This window comes from Buteo buteo, chromosome 13, assembly GCF_964188355.1.
Source record: "Buteo buteo chromosome 13, bButBut1.hap1.1, whole genome shotgun sequence".
Classification (NCBI taxonomy): Eukaryota; Metazoa; Chordata; class Aves; order Accipitriformes; family Accipitridae; genus Buteo; species Buteo buteo.
The window spans coordinates 16,290,582-16,309,479 of record NC_134183.1 but is presented as its reverse complement, the minus strand read 5'-3'; the positions used below and the strand labels follow the sequence as shown (position 1 = coordinate 16,309,479).

The following is an 18,898-nucleotide window of genomic DNA, read 5'->3' as shown; positions in this document are numbered from 1 at the left end:
GGAGTGCAAAGCTCCTGGAGGATGACTGGGTGTGGTGGTGTTGCCCTTCGTGTGCATCGGGTGAAGACTCTTGAAGACTTTCTTTCAAGGCCAGCCCAGGTTTGGCCATCCTTCATAGTCTGGTCAGTCCTTCCGGTGCATTGAACTTATGCTAGTGGTCACCTTCCGTATGTGGCATCAGTGCATGGCGGTGATGGGAGGATAGGAGGGGTATGGGGAAGGGGCACTCTTACCAAATAAAATCTTTGATTTACTCTCCTTCCCTCTTGCAAAGCTATAGAAAAGAAGGGGTTATGATGGACCTCTGAAAAGGGTCAAAGAACAAATTTGCATGACATCAATCCCCAAAATCTTGCTCTAAGTGGATACAGAGCATACTGCAACCTTTCCTCCCCTCCCGCTGCTTGCTTGTTCTCCCTACTCTCCCTTCCTCCCCTCCCAGTTCCTACTGTCTTTTTTTCCTGGCTGTCTCATCACTATGCTGTGGTACCTGAGCAAAGCACAATCCTTTTTTCCACGTGTGGGTGACGTTGTGGCAGTGGTGTTTAGCTGCTGCCGTGAGCTCCCACCAGCTCCGAGTGGTTGACAGCCCACTTCGCAGCAGCTGTCCTTTCCATCTCCTTGCTGCTCATTTTCTTCTGCAATGATCCTCAACTTTCCTTTCCGTAATTACTTTCTTGAGGTTTATTTTCATCTCAGTGCCTGATGTGACCAAAGTACATAAGTCTGTATCTATTGATTTCTGACAGCAGAGTCTGCTTGTTCTCCACTAATATTTCTTGCATCAGCATTCATCTTCCTTTCAATCTAAAAGATATGTCAGTACCACATCACTAAGTCTTCAGTTTTTTCTCCCTGTCAGCAGCATTCTTTCCCCATGATTCATATCCATAAATTGGTGTGGGAAAAATTAAGCTTTTCATCAAACCCTTAAATATTTTGGGACTCCACAGTTCTTCCACGCTTTCAGGAGGGAAGCCACGACCAAGGAAGCTATTCCTAGTGGTGTCTGGGGTTTTTGGGAACTGCCTCTTTTGTCTGGTGTCTGTGGTCCCATATAATCAAAGTAATCAGTACCTTTAATATATTGACAGTTCACATCCACATGCACACATGCCTTGTTTTCACCATACTCGAGGGTAGCCCATACTCATCAATAGCGATTTTTTTTTTTTTTTTTGACACTAACTCTGGTATTTCTGGGGATTGTAGCAATGAGCTATGTCTGTTACTGTCATGTGTGATGTAGGTTAATAGGTGTCTGTCAGTGCAATTTTCAGCTGCTTCCACTTTAGCCAGGGTTGTTGTAGGATAAATTCGACGTACATGCGGCAGAGGCTTGGTGGCAGGATGTGCAGGTCACTTCTACCCAGTGCAAAACTACTTGTTCACTGCTGCTGTTCATGGTGATGGCTTCTGTTTACGATAAGAAAATCACAGTGAATTTGGTGAGATGCTCTGGGGTTCCTTTATCTGATGGCAGAAAGGGATGTATTGGATATTTTGAGCAGCCTGTGAAATGTACAACCAATGGCTGCTGAAACTCTATTTTTTCAGTGACATGAAGGATGTTTTTAATTTCCCCATAGGTGCCTTTTCCATCTCAGGAACCAGCTGATGGTGGCATTAGTTCTGCTTCTATCATTTACTTCACGTGTCTTGAATTATGCTGTGCCACGCTTGACCATCAGGGGGATGCTATGATAGTTACAATACTTCACGTGCCCCTTCTCTTGAACAGATTCCTTTCATAGAATTGGCTGGCCAATTTCCAGGCATCAATATATCTTTCCAAATTTTTCACCTGAGAGCAATACTATGATCACTGATCACTTTGAACTATTCTGCTGATTTGACTTGGTGCTTTCCCAGTGTTCATGTTCAAACTGGCATACACAATTTCCTTCATCCAGCTGATGTATCTGTCTCAGAGATCTCCATTTTGGGTTGGGGCTGCTGGATGTACCTATTATTTTAGAGGTATTTCAGGTGGTGTTTGATTCCTGCACCCTCAGCAAAGTTCCTATTTTTATTGATCTTTTACCACTTTCAGTTGGAGAATATTTGTAGCAAGGAATCTGAGAGCTGTGAAAAAACACCTAGTAGAACAATGGACAGCAGCGGGAAACCTCTCTGTCCATCTTTCACTGCAAAGTACTGCAGCAGGGCACAGATAAAAATGACCTGCATAAAGCACTTTGCAGTGGACATTTGGGCCTGAACGTTCAACAAAGTATAGTGGTGGGCAAGTTCTTCCTGGTAAGAAGAGTGTAATTGCATTTATGAAGGTGCTGGACTGAATTTTTGGGGAATTATAGTGCTTGGTGGGAAAGGAACAAGCCATTTGATGCTTTGTAAGGAGATGGCTGGGGCTGGCATTTGGACAGTAGAGATGAAGGGATGCTTGCTGTTAATGTCTAGGCCATTAGAGAAGCATATGACAGATATACGTGCCTTACGTAGTAATGGAAGAATTGGGTTCAATTTGTGGTGGCAGCAGTTGATACTTTGGATGAGAGGAAATGTCATTTATCTTCTGCAAACCAACATCAGAGAACACCTGGGGAGAATCCAGTCTGCAGGAGAATTGCCAGAATTTGCCTTGGAGGGACTCCAGTCCCTGTGGTGCTCATAAAGGTTTTGTGCCTCTCTGATAGCAGCTGGTGGCAGGTAGTCGACAAGTCCTTCAGTGATATGAAGAAGCATTTGTTAATGAGATTGTCCAGCAGTTTTTCTAATTGGGAAATTAATATTAGAGCTGGAAGGATAAGCTCTCTTAAAGCAATAATGGCAAACAATAGTTTGTTTTGTAAAATCATACAGATGGGCTTTGTAAGTTGTCTTGGCTGCTGTGTTCACCTGCTTGCTCTGAATACCCAGGTCTTTAGCATGTGCTGTTATGATGAAGGATTGAGCCAACTAAGCTGACTATGCTCTGGACACTGAGTGTTTGGTGGCCAAAGGCTTTCAAAAGTGCAGGTTGCGTTTGTCATGATTTCAACCCTAAACTGAGCAGCTTAGAAGGTAAGGGCCACTGCCCAAGGCTTGGGCTTCAATCAGTAGCTACCTGGGTACTGCCCAGAGTTGGGTGTGCTCATGAATTGTACTCCAAAATGGAAGCATTCCTCAATTTCAGGTATTCATGTTGTCAGCTTTAGGTTGCACCAAGATGGCTGGAACAGTTGTTGAAGTAGCAAAGAGTGAATGAGGAGTGCTTGGAGGGGACAGGACACAGAAGTGAGTGCTCAAAGTCAAGGGGAAAGTGCACTGGGGCAACCTGGAGCTGTAAATCACTGTGTGTGCAAACAGCCGTGTTTCTCTCTGGAGGCAGTGCTCTCCCTCAGTAGATAATTCTGAGACTTTGCAGGGTAGTGGTGGGCTCGGGGTCCCTGTCCCTGCTTCCCGTCACCAAATGAGCACTAACCCCTGCATACAGCTAGGAGAGGGAGAGCTTCAAAACAAGCCACAGATATTTTGCGTTAACCCTGCTAATGCCTGGAAAGAGATTACATGCCCATCCCTATGTGATGGCTGGGGTGATGCTGAGTGTGAGTGGCTGAAGGTGCAGGGAGCCTGTGTGGGTATTTGGCGTGATAAATTTGACCGTAGGCTTTCAGGAGTCACAGAAAGTAATTTGTTGAGGGAGTGTCCATTCCTCTGCCTTTGCTCTCCTTGAGTCATGAGGATGCAGGGACAGATTTCCCAGCACGGGGGATCAACTTTTTGGGCTAGTGCTGCCTGCAGCGTGCGTGCCCCTGGTTGCAGGGCAGGGGCTGCTCCCTGCCCTTCCACACAGCTCCTGGCAGCACACGTACAAGGTATAACACAACACATCCACCCTCTATATTCCAGCATCTTCATGAAGCTTCCATCTATTTTTTTTTTTTTCCGTAAAAAGGGAAGATTTTATTTTAGATGTGTGTTGAGCTAAGACTTTGGATCTTTGTTTTATTCCCTGTGATGGATTCCTGAGCTGTGGTGGTACAAAGAACCCGATGTATGGTGTCGCACTGCAGCTCCAGGCTCTTTTCAGGGTCTCCAGAAGGACACTGAGAAATCACCAATCATTTCTTAAACCCTGTAACAGGCATCTGCAGGGAATATCCACCTAACTATAGGTAGTCATTGCCATGGGAAGGAAATTGTTCCCCTTTATTCATGGGATATGACTGCAGGATAAATAAGAAGTAAGAGCAAGTTTTAAGTGCTTACACTGAGAGGGTTAGAGGGGTCACTTGCATTTGTGAAATGTCCAGTGCCTCTTGTCCCCTGCACAGCTGACAGATGGAAATCATTTAAGCTGGGGGGGTGTGAGCTGGGGTCAGTGAGGGAGAGAGGCAGAGCCCGTAAGGAACAACTCATTAATACCCTGGGGCCAAAGAACCACCTTTCTGAGCTGTTTTCTTTGTGTTGGTATAAAACACAAAGGCGAGCAGGCGGACCCATGGGCTGTAGGAGTTTAAATCAATATGACAAATCCATAATTACATAGTGACTCGTGCAGTGAGAACATCATAGGCTTATAAGGAAAAACGAATGCCAGTGTGAAGATGCAATGTTATATATAAAATCCAGGTATATATATTCAATATATATAAATGCGTATTTGTCTTATTTTGGATATTGTGTACATGAGTGTTTTTCTAATGTCTGATCTTTCTGCCTAATTCATAAATCATAACAGCAGATACAATAAAATGAATTAGGTGATCATTAAAGTAGTATGCACTGGATATATTTTTCCTTTCCTGTTTCGGTCTGAGAGCTCATTAAAAGCTCACTTGCCTCTTGAAGTATCTTGACACTGAAGATGATGATGAATAGAGCTGCAACGAGTGTTAATAATTTGAAATACATTGTCAGAGTCACATGATGATGCCATAGGAGATTGTTACAGTGGAGTTATTTGTGTTTGTTTTATTCAGCTATCCTCTAATCGACCAAGATTGGAAACAGAGCATTAAGCTGAGCAAGTATTTATTTTCTTTCTTGAAGGACATTTTAATTAAAAATGAGCTATTAAAAAAAGAAGTCTAGGCAGGTGAAAATTACTGGAATGACAGCATCATGGCCAAGTTCACCAAACCGTGCTTAATTCCAGTCCCTTGCCAGAGTGTCCTTTGCTTCCCAGGTGTAAGTGCTTTGCTGGCTAGGGGTCAGTTCCTAACATGCTGAAACTTAAGTGTATGCTTAAGTGCTTTGCTAAACCTGTCCCTCTGCAGTTGGAGCCATCTGTTTGTCCTTAGCATGGGGAGACAGCAGGCTGGACGCCCTCACTCCACACTGCTCTGCTGACAAGTCCTATATCACAGTTGTCTGGACTCTTATCGTGGGGAGCAGGTTGTTTGCTCTCCATGCAAATATCTCTGCTGATGCTGGTGGAAGAAGCACCTTTTGCTGCTAGGAGGGGATTTCTCCTCCATCCCAATGAGTGTAGTTCAGCCCATCGCAGAGGCATTTTCAAAGGAGTCTGTACAACCAAAGGGTCCCTGTGGATGGGCTTTGTCTTCCCCATTTGAATGACCTGAGATTCATCCTAATAGAATCGTTTAATGTATTTAGGAGGACTTGTCCAAGGGAGAGGCTGTTTTCAGGGAGCATGGAGGCACATGGGCAATTGCAACCCTACATAGAGGTGGCTGTGGTTCAGCCTTGTGCACCCCAAAAGAGGTTTGGGACTTTGTCCCTTGACATTAGGCTGTGTGTGGGGTCCGAGCCATTTAAATTCCATGGGGTGCAGGTTTCTAAATGTTCAAATTGCTTTTGATGATGGGAAGCATGTGCCTAAATCCCAACTGCTCTCATCTGCAAAGGAAATTGGGTACTTCAAGAGGCATTTCCAAATTGCAGGGGGTGGCTGCCCACCTTCAAGCTGTGCTGCCCTTTAAGTGCTTTTATTTCTTTCCCACCCAGTTTTGCATCCTGCAGCAGGGAGGCAGCGGCTGCCTCCCTGAAGCACATTACTCATGCCAGGCCAGCTCTTCATTTTCCTCCATCCACTCAATGCTCTCAGAGCGTCCTGTAAATCATATTTAAAAATACATTAGTGTAATGTTTCTGGAGTTGATATTAAGCGAGCTTTGGGGACCCTGCTGGCTCCGAATTCCCCTGTCTCAGACTAATTTACAGTATATTTCACCAGGGCAGGCATTTCCATACCCAAGGACCCGCCCAGACCCTTTTCTCTCTCTCTTTCTCTTTTTTTGTTCTATTATTCAGCTGTTTTTAGAGGATGATTGATGGCTTCTGATGTCGATGCGAGATTGCTCTTCTGTTTTCCCACCTACCACTGTAAAAGGAGAGGGAAAGAATAAAAGGGAAATACATTACACGGGGCAGGCGAAAGCGCCAGCTGATCCCTGCCCTGCAGTAGCTCCTCCAGCCTTTGCCGGGGTAGCAGCACTCATGCCAGGGGCACAAAGCTTTTTGGCAGGTGGAGCATTTGGCGTGGGGGCTTGGCGCTTTTGTTTTCGTCCATGGGATGAAACACTGCGTTAGCACAAACTGCTTGCCTGCTCTGCTCCGCTCCCTGGCATCGGGAGGGGGCTCAGGGCAGCCAGGGGTCTTCAGGCTGTCTGTAGCAGCAGGGATATTGTTGGGCAGTTCCTACAACTACATGAAAGCTGATGAGTGTTCAAACAGGAAAGTTAAAGCAATTTAGTAAAGGAAAAAAGATTTCTCCCTCTGACATGCGCGTGTGAGAAATGCAGAGCTCCACAGTCTATGTGAAAGCTTAGGAAAAGTAATACAATAATAATACTTTGCATTTATATGAGGCTTTCATAGAATGGTTTCAAAGCACTTCGCAAATAGTATGGACCTAGGCCTTGCAATTCCCCTGTGAGACAGGCTAGAAATTTGTCAGGACTTAGTGCTGCTAAGAGAAGTCTGCAGCAGGAAGGGAATGGGGCTTCTTCCAAATGTGTCCTTTGCTCTCTGGTGAGGGAGTGAGCAGTTAATTTTTTAAATGTAAAGGCTGATCATCATTTTCAGAATATTGATTGGCTCATCAGTTGCTAGGACTGTGAATCTGGGCAGTGCAATCATGCTCATTCTTCAGCAGAAATCCCTTTAAAGCAAGTGAGATCTTGGTGGATACTCCTAAGAGGGAAACCTTGTGTTTGCAAATTGTACTTGCAAATTGAAGTCTCAGTAATTGCCTCACTGAGTGCACAGGTTTAAGGCATAGCAGTGGTTCATGTCTTTTATCCTTTTATCCTTCCTGATTATTAGACTTTTTTTTTTAGGGAAAATACTGGTTTTTTTTTTAATATAGGTGAAAATCATGGAGGATTTGGACTCTTGGTTTTCTCAGTTGTTCTTCTGTAAGACGATGTTCTTCACCCACTGAGCTTTTGGGGTGAAGGGTAAGCTGAGTAGACTTTGTTCCTTGCTGATTTTTAAATAAGATGACAGCCCACCACAGAGAAGACCTTTGAACTGCAGTCCTGGTGCCCTACAGCACCTTTGGGCAGAGATGCGTCTCAAGGTGAAATAACAGCTTGTTTTGTGTCTAGACAGTCAGACCTTCACAGGGCCCTCTCACACCTCTCTTCCTGACCTCATCTTACTTCTCCTGCTCTGTTGAATTTGAAGTCATTCCAAAATACATCAACAAATTTTAACAGTCATATTTCAGATCTGGTTCACGGGGCTGGCAGTAGAAGCCCTGACATCTAAGGAGGCTCCCTGGAGACAGCTGATAAAACAGCCAAGCTCACTCCTGGAAGCTGGGCGGACCCAAAGGCCTCTGCTTTTTACTTGGTCTCCACTGAAGGTGATTGACTAAGAGTGAGCAATTGCTGCAGACTCTGCAACTTGATCCTGGAGTTTATGTACTGTGTAAGTAACCTTGAGATAGGGATAATTCATAACCTTTACCTGACCCTGGCTGTGCATCTCAAGTGAACAGGAGCTCTTTGTTTGAGGTTTTTGGAGCCATGGGAGGTATATTTAGCTTGTAGTCATGAATTGAAGCTAAACATATGTGCCCAGGCTGCCCCTTCATTCCATTTATGAGTAAGTATTGATTAATGGAAGTATGAATTTGTACATATATTGAATTGTTCTGTGGAATTGGTGCCAAATCATCAATAGGTTGGCTTGGTCTTTTTTTAATAAAATGAAACACTTGTTTTGAGGGAAGAGGGACTTTGGATATTGATAGGTGAGTGATGGAGTGAAGAAAATCAAGTGCAGTCCATGGTCTACATGTTGTGAAATTGCCAACAGATGGACAATTGATTTGGCATGTTGCAGACTTCTGAAACACCGTGCTGATGAGGAATGCTTTGGTGATGATGGGATGTGTTGTGCACATTGTACACAGTCAGGTTGTGGCAGGAAAGCATGTGCTTTCATGGAAAGGGGTAGTATCAAACCAGTTGGGACCAATGGCCATGTTAGGAGGTTAATGAAGGACTGTACACGTTGTCTTCTTGATGATTACCCAGCTCCTGTGGGAAGAGTGTTCATGGAGTTCCTTAAACATTTGATTTCAATCCAAATTTGATCTATTCTGGACATACGGACAAAGCATTTATGACTGAAAATTAATCTTGGATCTTGGAAGCTCTTGGGGAGAGTGACCTTCTTGATAGTAGTAGTAGTGTCTGTGACAAATTCAGTTTCAGTGACTCTTTGTCTGGCAGTCTGAGGTCTTGAGCTGCTCTTACAGAGGCATAGCTGAAGGGCTGCCTGCTTCATGAGCAGCCTTGAAAGCCCCAGAGCATGTCTGGTGGTATCCTGGGCTTGGACAAGTCTTTAGCCTATTGCTTTGGTGGGTCTGACTTAGAGCTAAGGACATGATATAGTGCTGGATGGTAAGGACATTCAGCCCATGGTATACTGCTGGATAGCTTTGCTCCAAACCTAGAGCTTCTGGAAGAATGTGGGAATCCTGCCTACACTGTGGCAAATCTTCAGTTAAACCCAGGCTCGTTCAGATCAAGTGTTCAGATTAAACGTTTTGGTCTCAACAAAATATGCTTTTTCTAATCTGCTGTGTCCGTGATTCAGCACTCTCACACCTCTCCACTGGGCAGAAAACAGGTTGTGCCAAAAAACCTATGACCTCATATTTTTTTATGCCCTAGGAGAAGCCAGAGCCTTTACACCCCTGGCTTTTAAGCCCCCCCCCCCTTTTTTTTTTTTAGAAGAGATTTGCTAGATGGTGGCCACTACAAAACCGGCAGTGCTGCTGCTCTAACAGCAAAACACCTAGCAGCGAGGTGGTGGTGCTGGGACCCAGTCTTGTCCTCTCTTGCTTCTTGGGTATGGAATAGAAATTGTGTCTGCTGCAAGTCTGCTGGGATCCCACAGGCAGTAGGGTGGAAGCATGCAGCTCTGCAAGGCTGTGGCAGGTGAAATTGAAAATGCAGCTCAACTGTATACACCAGGGCTTTTCTTTTTCCAGTAAGATGTTTGCACAGAAAATTAACTCCGGTTCAGCCTCCTGCGGCAGATACATGTTATGTGCAGTCTTGCAAGGTGCATAAGTGATAGCATAAGTTGTGTCCCCGCTCACTTGAGCAAAAACACACTCAGAGCTGCATGTGCGTATCTGCAGCCTGGATCTGTGCGTGAAGATGTTCAGGAGGACACAGGCTGACTTTGCGTGGTTGCACGCACATGTCCACATTGGACCGTCAGCACATACCACGCCGCAACCCCTGCCCCAAAACAGCTGGCTAGGAAAGAACCTGATATCGATAATCCAAATATCAATCCCAATATCAATCAGAGAATAAAGTGTAGAAGCTCGGTCCTTTTTTGTGACATTCTATGTTGCAATCAGTTCAGGTTGCAGAGCACCCATTGGTTTCAGTCTCTGAGCTCTCAGACTAAAGGCCTGATGATATGCAGGTTGGGTAAAAATGGATTATTGAGGGTTTGTCTGCATGATTTCCACATGCTGATACTTTTAATCCTTTGCATCAGCCAACAGAATAAAAAAAGGGCGAAGAAAAACAATTTACATGAGCAAATACTAGAACTATATCCTATCCTATTATTTTAAAATGTCTCTGGAGAATACAATGTTTTCTCTAAAAGGCAGGGTGCCTGGCTTCATAAACCCTGCTAAATTACCACCTCACAACAGCCTCCAGCAGCTGTCCTAGTTCCCCAATTCATTTTTAGCATTTGAGAATTAAAAAGGATACAAAACACACACTTTGAAGCCAAAGCTCCCAGTGCATCCCACACCATGGGGAGGGGGCAGCTTCTTCTGACTTGTGAAAGCTGACGTTAGCCAGCCCCACCAAGGAACAATAGAATCAGAGAACAGGGGGTTTTGTTAAATCAGCTTTAACTTGTGGAGCTTGTGTTTATGTGCATTTGCTTCTAGTGGAAACCAGTGGTGATACTATTGGAAGAAAAACTAGCTTTAAAAATGATTTAATTCTATCCACATAGGAGCTCTACAGGGAGGGGGGGATTAATGTGGAAAAAGGGAAATGGTCATGCAAAATGCCTCCCTTCTGCCAGCAGTATTCTGCATTTTCCTCAGCAGATACTGAGTTTTGTTTGGGGAAACAAGCTTAGCTTCTTCTGCAAATGGAAGCATAATGATGGGCAAGCATCAGGAGACTTGCAAGTGTGGTTGTTTTTCAGGGTAATACATAATAGGCCTGGCTCATGTCTTCATTCTGGATGAAAGACAGAAGAGGTATACAAGAATGAAAGACAGAAGAGGTGTGAATGTCTTCATCTCCTTTTCAGCAACCTCTAAAAATTTAGCCTTTTAAAAAAATACATCTTGTCTGCATGGCAATACAAAGTCATTTGGAAAGTTTAGGATCATTAATAAGATTTAGCTATAGCATTTGCCTCTAACACTGCTCCTCTGCTGCTGGTCATAGGAGTTTGCCTTTATTTTTCGGAAGTTGCCATTTTGTTACTTCTTGTAATTATGCTTTTACCTGTGTATTTATTTGTCACCCACCTGCCCATCTGTTGCTGGTTGCCTTTAGTCTAATGTAAAAGTTCATCAGATTGAATATGGAGATGAACTTGTAATGAAAAACATGACCAATTATCCAAGAGGTGGATAAGCTTGATCTCTTTTGAATTTTGTATTAAAAACTATGAGTTCAACCTTCACATAAGAGCAAGTCTTGTGTGCAGTCTGTATTTGAGTTTCTGTGCTTCTTCTTGGTTTGCTTATTATTAGCAGTATAATTAGTCTGTTGAGAAGCTTAAATATTTCCTGTATGATCACTCGTCTGTAGTCCTTATATATGCTCTATCATATTTAGTGCCAACAGCACAGTTTTTCACCAAATCACTGATGTTGGAAGAACACATCCTTTCCTAACATGAAGGTCCAGTTACTGACTGTGAGTAGTAATTGACTGCAGTGGGTCTTTGATGCTCGTAAGTATTTAGTCACTCGCGCAGTGCTCCTTGAATCAATAACCCCTTTGGTCTGTAACCTGATAGAATTGCTTAATGGATAAAATTTTGCTTGTGTTTCATCCACTTAGCTATTTCACTCTTTTGATAGATTTGCTCCATCAAAATAACTACTGAAAATGGTCACGTACTTCTTGTGTGCCTGTGACAATGAACATGATCGTATTTTCCCACACATACTCCAGCACATGGGTAACTTGCATCCTTTGAAAAGAACTTGGATAAATATGTCCTCTGCATAAAATCAGAGTTGGTGAAAATCAGCAGCTGCTGCTGGGGAAATGGAAGCAGGGCAGAGAAGATCGGACACAGGAAAGCTGCTGGATAAACGTCTGCTCATATTATCTGCATGAGCACGTAACCTGAGCTGCTGTCAGTCACAGGGCTTGAAGAGACAGGACAACCTGTCGTCGCTGTGTGTGAAACCAGGTTATTCTCAGTTAGCAAGTACGTTGTAGGAGAGCCCAAAAGCTCCATGCAGGATTGAAAACATCCAACTTGTGGAACAGAGGCAGTGGTCATGTGCTAGATACTAAAGGGATAGGGCAGAGGAGAAGATGTAGAAAGCTGAATTTGGAGGAAATGAGAAAAAGAATAGGGTTCAGGCCTTGGCTCCTTGTTGAAAAGGAGCCAAAGGATTAAATTCTGCTGATGTGGATGTTGGATACTTTGCTGCAAGTGTGGATATTTGGCCATGAAGAGGTTAAGCTGTCTACGCTCTTTTGTTTTGCCCTGCCTCTCCCTTCAGAAGAAGATTTGCCTATAAAGTTATTTTTAGATGCCTTATGAGCAAGTTTTGTGGGAAGACAAGCAGCCAGCAGCCCCCGGCGAGCTGCTAAGACCACCCCTCTCAGCTTACAGCATGTAATTAGCAGATAATCATGCCAAAATCGCAGACTCCAACAGGCTAATTTTATCGCATGTGCTGACATCGGTAAGCTTGTTGAAAGTAAGTTGTGGGTTGTTGGTTAAATGTGTTTCCTCACTTGTTTATGAGCTTGTGTTCCTGCGTTTGCTGTATAAAGGCGAGATCAAATGCAGGTCTTGTCATTTAGCAGCTACTGGTGTTTTGATTAGCTTAGATAACACAGGACATTTCCTAGCATTAAAACTGCATTTTATTAAGACATGGTTGCTGCTAATAGTATTTCCAATAACGCTGTTGTGTTTTGCTGCAGGGTTGGTATGGAGGGTGTTTGAACTTTGATTCAGCAATATATTCAAGCACGTGCTTTGAGGTGTACTTATTCAGCTAACATGTAATTATCTATTTATAAATGTATATATAAAAAACTGTAGGTGCCTGCTGGAATTGAGCTGTAATTTCCCATGATCTAAATGGGAATTAAGCATGTATTTTTAAGCTACATTTATACTTAGGAGTTTTGCTAATTTAGGGCCCTAGTAACTGCTGCAGTTTTCTTTAGGAAAGAAAAATATTATGTGTCTGATGGTTGGGCTGAACAGCCTTCAGGACCTGCATACCTTTCTTACTGATGTGATAAAATAAAGATACTTCTTAATAGAAAACACAGCCCAGAGTCATCCATCTGGGTACAATAAATCTGAGACAGGTAGATACAATAAAAACTATCACTATTTCCTCCTGATAATAGGAAGATTAAGTTGGCCGAGGTTATGGGGTCAAGAATAGGCTCAGTAACAGGAATCTTTGGGAAAGATGACCTGAAGAATGTGAGAAATGAGCCTGACCTCCTGCTGCCTGATTTCTTGCCCATGGGCTTGGAAAATCTGACTATGGGAGAGGTACCAGTGTGCAGCAGGAAAAGGTGGTCTGGGCTGTCCCAGAGGTCAGCCAGGGAAGGGGAGTGTTTGGGTTCCCTTGGTTCACAGAACTGCCTTTTGTAGGGTGAGTTTCTCTACTTGAGGGCATTTTAAGCTATTGTGGACAGCTGAAGGTTTGGGAACAATCCTGTGGTGGCCAGAGGAAAGGCGGGGGGGACCTATGAGGTCTTTTCCATTTACAGGTGTCTCTGGTTTTGCATCAGGACATTTAATGAATAGTATCATCCACCAAAATGGTTCTCAGTTCCTGCCCAAGCCTCTTCCTTGCAACATTTTGGATGTGGCTTTATAGAAGCAGATGTCAAGCGTGGGAATCAGCCTCCCTCAGGTGAGCATTTAGTGTCTCACCGGAGAGAATAGACCTTTGTAACCTGTTTTCATTTTCTGAACACTTACTGTGACAAAAAAGTGTCTGTAGCTGAATTGGACAGACACTGAGGATTTGCTGCAATATTTATCCAAGTCCATATGGCTCTTGGCTATAAGGTCTTGCATATAGTCTCACCTGTGAGTTTGGATCTTTGTGGTAATATCTTGTGTTTTGGGGCTGAATAAGAAAAGCAATGGGGGAAGTAATAGTTCAAGCTGAAGCAATAAAAACCCAAAGTGACCCTTTGCTGATAGCCCAGCAAATAAATATTTGTCTAGGAGATAAACCTGGTTCCTTTTTTCTCTAATCATAATGGAGACTGCATGCATAGAGGAAATATCCCTTGTGAAAGCAAGCCAAAATCACTGGGCTCCAGGCATGTTAGAGTACTCTCTCTGCCTGTCATATGGCAAATTAATTCAATGGCAGAATATGGCACCATTGCCTCAAGCAGGCAAGTGCCATTCTGCAGAAAGCATAGTTCATTCTAATAGCTGGCTCGTGAGCAGTGTATCAGAGTAGCAATGAAGTAACATCTTGCATGCAGGAGACGTGGCAGTAGCTCCAGAGATGGGATTGCTAGTCTGGTTCCATCACAAGTCCCCATTTTCCCATCCATCCATCTAAAGTTCACTTGGAAGCAGTCATTGACTGCCCCATCCGTTCAGGTTCAGGCAGTCTGAATTTGTGAGTCTTGTCCAGGTCTCCATTGACACTGTTTTTTGTTGTCTAAAGCTGTTTGTGGCTCTTTAGAAAGAGAAAAAGACCTGTTAGTGGAAGCATCGCCATATCTTCCTTTGGGAAGATAATGACGAGGAATGGAACAGCTACCAACGAGGGTGCCTGTCCCATAACTTTGGGCTGTGATGCCACTTGATACTCATTTGAACATATAGACTATTTTTGCCAGTTGCTTGTCAAGAACTTGATTTGCTCTGTAGCAGAAGGAGGTGGGAGGAGGAAAACCCTCCAACACACTCGTGGGATGTGTTTCAGTTCATTTCCAGAGCTGTTTGGGGGGACAGCACTGCTGTCACAGTATGGATGGTTGTTTCAGTTGCGATCCAGCTCCCAATGGAACTGCAGTTTCATTTTGCCATGACCCTGTATTGTTGCAGCCACATCACGCAGCTGGCTCGCTGTGAGATGCTGAGTGTGAATGATGTGATGGTCCAGGCTCCGAGTGCACTTAGGGGCAGAACCTGGTCAGCCTTCACTGCCGTCCTTTGAAGCTGAACTCTTCCAATGAAACATTTCACTGTGGAAAAAATGGTAAATTCTGATAAAAACAAGATTCATTAGAGTTTTTCCAATCAGATCTGTTTATTGCACAGCTCTCTAAAGAATCACAAATTATTAAAAACTAATTACACTCACCCTTTTGACTTGGCTTCCAAGTCAGATCTGAAGACAGACAGAAAAGTTACTGTTGGTAGTCCAGATCCTGCCAAAAACCTCATGAGAACCAGCTACTGAGATTTCTGTGTTTAAGCACTGACAGATGGAAATGGTATCTGATGCTTTAGCGTTCTTTAATTGAGCACTCAAAGGCATGACAAGGTCCAATGGCTGGAAACTGAAGCCAGAAAAATTCAAATTGGAAATAAGGTACAAATTTTTAACAGTGAGAGTAATTAACCTCTGGAACAGTTTACCGGGGTATGTGATGGATTCTCCATGGTTTGATCTCTTCAAATCAAGAATGCGTGTCTTCTTCAGAAATACTCTGTAGCTCAAACAGAAGTTAAGGGGCTTGATACAGATTTTTTTTAATTGCAATTGCATGACCTGGACGATGAAGAAGGTCAGCCTATCATATCTGAAGAGATAAGAATCTGTGAATCTGAACCCAAACATGATCCCTTGATTCCAAGCCCTGCATTTAACCTAATCCAGACCTAAATTTCCCCCCGTTCATTCAGTCTGCTCGGAGAAATAGAGGGGATTTTCTAAGTCAGTAATTTGGAGAGTTTAATGCAGTCTTTTCTTCTCAGCCCAGGAAGTTCTGCGGGGATTTTGGCTGAGAGGCTGAAGAGCTTGAACCTTCACTTTGGGCCATACAGAATGGCTCTTTCTCAGCCCAGATCTCAGGTGGTTGTTGAAGTCCCAGTTTTATGTGGTTATCTGGAGCTGGCCCCATGGTCAGAGGTGTTGCTGAGCAGTTGCACCTTTGGGAGCCAGGTATTCACTCTCCATTTCCTCATGGTTCCAGGAACACCTTTCTCCCCTGCTTGTAATTATGGGGATTTTGCTCATCTTTAAAGTTAAATTTATCTCTGTGCCATGCAGCTCTTATGCTCTCCGGAGTTAATTAGTGGTGCCACAAAAGCTGAATCATGAAGTGCATCATTAAGAATGGCGCACAGGTTAGAAAAAAGTAAGGCCAGCAATGTTTCAGGCACCTCCTTTTTGCTGAGGTTACACACACTATTTCCCCGGTTTCACTTTTTAATGGCACGTTATAACGACTGGTGTCTCAGCCACAGGGATTGGATACTCTTGCCAAGAAAAACTGGCAAGACAGAAGGTGGAGGAGGTCCATTAATTGGGTCCAAGTACCAATTTCTCTAGAGGGGCTTTTCTTAACAGAGAGAAACTGTTCGGCACTACAGGGGCAAAGCATACCTGCAGAGCAAATGGCTTTTCTGCGTCTGAAGACATCTACAGACCATGGTAATAATGCAGCAGAAATATCAGAGCTTGATTTTAAGGGACACCTGAGAATGCAAAGGAATTGCTCTTTATTAAAAAGCCCAGACCAGAGTCTCTCTTGGTGCATATCGAATACAGATTCTTTCACAAGGATCCGTTGCCGGAGTGGGGAGGAGGGAGGGGTGGAGAAAAGGAGACAGGGAGGGAATTTAACCCTTAAGGGCCTTCCCTTGAAAACCTTGCTTTGCAAAGAAGTTGGTGCCACAGGAGCATCTCCTCACCAATGAACGAGTTATTTGCTGTGTCTATAGAGAGCAGCTGGCGTGCTTTTGTGGGAGAGCTGTTTGTCTCTCCAGTTTCACTGTGTTAAAGCAGATCATCCTGTGTATTCTGGGTTGGAGGGAGAATGTAAGGAAAGTCTTTACATGACCTCTCTAGGCTCAGTCATACAAACCTGAGCACCCTAATGACTGTTTGGTTGTGTATCATCTGCTTATTGCAGTGCTCAGAAGTACCCTTAGGTTTGGGGGAGCATCCGACAGAAGATTAACGTAGCATTTGGGGCTGCTTCCCTAGACCACAGGTCCTCACGCTTTTTTATAGTACCCTTGTTGGACAAGCTTTTTGGTGTTTGGTTAAACCACTGTCTTCTCTGCCGTGAGCAAGGCAGAAGAAACCCCAGAGCAGACAACCTGCCCCCAAAAGTTTCCTCCTGACCTCACTAGCTGGGAGCTGCCTCAGACTCCCCATGTGATGCTCAGAGACACTGAATGCAGATAAGCCCTTCAGTGTTTTGTGTTGGACCTTTGGATGTTGTGGATCTCTCCAGGACTGCTTGCTGGCTCCTGGCATTTGTGACTACCTTTGTCCTCAAAGAGGTCTTTGCTGCTTCCCTGCCACCCAACATGCTCAATATTGAGATCTCATCATCATCGTGTACTTTGGTATTTGGGTAGGGGAAACCTGGCAGACGTACGTGGTTGTTGGGGAGGCTTTGGAGCATTCATGTGCTGCCTGCTCTGAAGTGTTTGCTGCCTGGAATGATTGTTTTGGGAATGGCTCTGCCAGCTCTATATGCTGTTGTTCTGAAGCCTTGGACTAGCTCCATGGAACTTCGTCATGGTCCTTTGTTTTTCTGGAGATGGATTGGATGGACAAACATAACACAGCACAAAGCTTGTGTGTTACTATCCATAACTTGTGTAGACACAGGTCAAAGGTTAGGTGGAAAGAGCTGAAGGCAGTGATGGTCTTTTTTAACTCTAGAAGATGCCTAGCAGTTTTTGGTTGGGCAAAACCCTACCCCGGTGTCCTGCTGCTAACAATACAGAGGCACCTAATGTGTGCCACAGCCACCGGTGGCCTGTCTCAAAGAGCATCCTGTGATGGCTCATTCCTCCTTCAGTTCTGCCTCAGCTTATGGTCCTGTTCCTGCCAGCCTGTTGCCTTCTCTGGGCCACTACAGCCCAGGAGAGTGGCCAGCTGAGGAAATGCATGGTCTTCAATCCCATTTGGGGCAACTTGCCACTTCTTTTGCATTTTGAGGTAAAGTGTGTGTCACAGATAGGGATGACTCCAGCATGGGAGGGCATTGCTGGGGCTTCCTGATCCAGCAACAGGAGAACTGAGCATGCCAGCAGAAGGATTCGCGTGTGTTGCCCATTGCAGCATGTTTGCTGCTTACTGATCTGAGTCTTTGACCTTCTGCACACAGAAGACAAAACCTTCATTTTTCTCTTGTTCCCAGTATCTTTATCTTCCTTCAATCCATACATGACATCCCTTATCAGTGTTGTGGAATTCCTTGCTGCTGACTTATATTCATTGCTATTAATGTTTCTTGTCTTCCATGGGCAAGAAGAATTATTTATTACTTTATGATTTGGCTTTCCCTTGGCCTCCAAGCCAGAGCAGCTTTTAGCCAGCACAGCCTTCTTTCTTTTCCATGGGATTGTGGTTCCTCTGCGTAGGCAGTAAAAAGGTCTTGAACAGTTCCCAATTATCATTCACAGATTCCTGCTCAAATTCTTTCTCCCAATTGTTTTGCTTTGTAATTATTTTCAGCTTTGTTAAGCTGGCATTTTAAATCATCAAGTAGATACATTACTCGTTTGGACTTTATTCTATTTGCACATAACAAATGTAATCAAATCAGTCTCTTGTACCTAAGCTGCTACTATATTTTCACATTCTGTCATCAGTTCCCCTTGATCTGTAAAAATGAGGCCTAATATAGAATTTCTTCTATGTTAGATGCGATTGTTTTTGTGTCTGGATATTTTCAAGTATAATTTTAGGAATTCTGAGCACATTTTTAGTATTTGCAGCACAAGGCTCCAACATATGGTTTTCAAAACAAAATCCCCATGGAAATGCAGCTCTCTTTCTTGAGTGATATAATTATATTTACAATAGATCAGTGCTACATGAAAATGATAGTGTTGTTAGTAATATTGTACAGAATTTTGAAGAGTTCAATAAATATTTCTGTTTCTTACGGGGAAAAGGGAGGTTGTGTGATCATGTCCTTTAACAATAAAACACCTTTTATATTGAAAGAATGTTGTATAGCAGCTCTTAATTAGAGATAATAAATACCAGCAAGTTACAGCTATGTGGAAGAAGTTTAGTTTTGTACCATTATTTTTTAAGGGA

General features: G+C 43.7%; 1 long non-coding RNA gene across 4 annotated transcripts in view; it reads left to right on the top strand.

The window, feature by feature from the left end:
• Positions 1-11,872: 11,872 nt before the first annotated feature.
• The window catches only part of LOC142038919 (uncharacterized), a 96,535-nt gene continuing 89,509 nt past the window's right edge, over positions 11,873-18,898 (top strand). For 2 of the 4 annotated variants that reach the window (XR_012652727.1, XR_012652729.1), the window contains exon 1: positions 11,873-12,364. This is a non-coding gene — a long non-coding RNA (uncharacterized LOC142038919). Of the gene's footprint in view, positions 12,365-13,410; positions 13,550-18,898 lie in introns of those variants that run through there. The other 2 variants (XR_012652728.1, XR_012652730.1) reach the window with 2 other exon arrangements.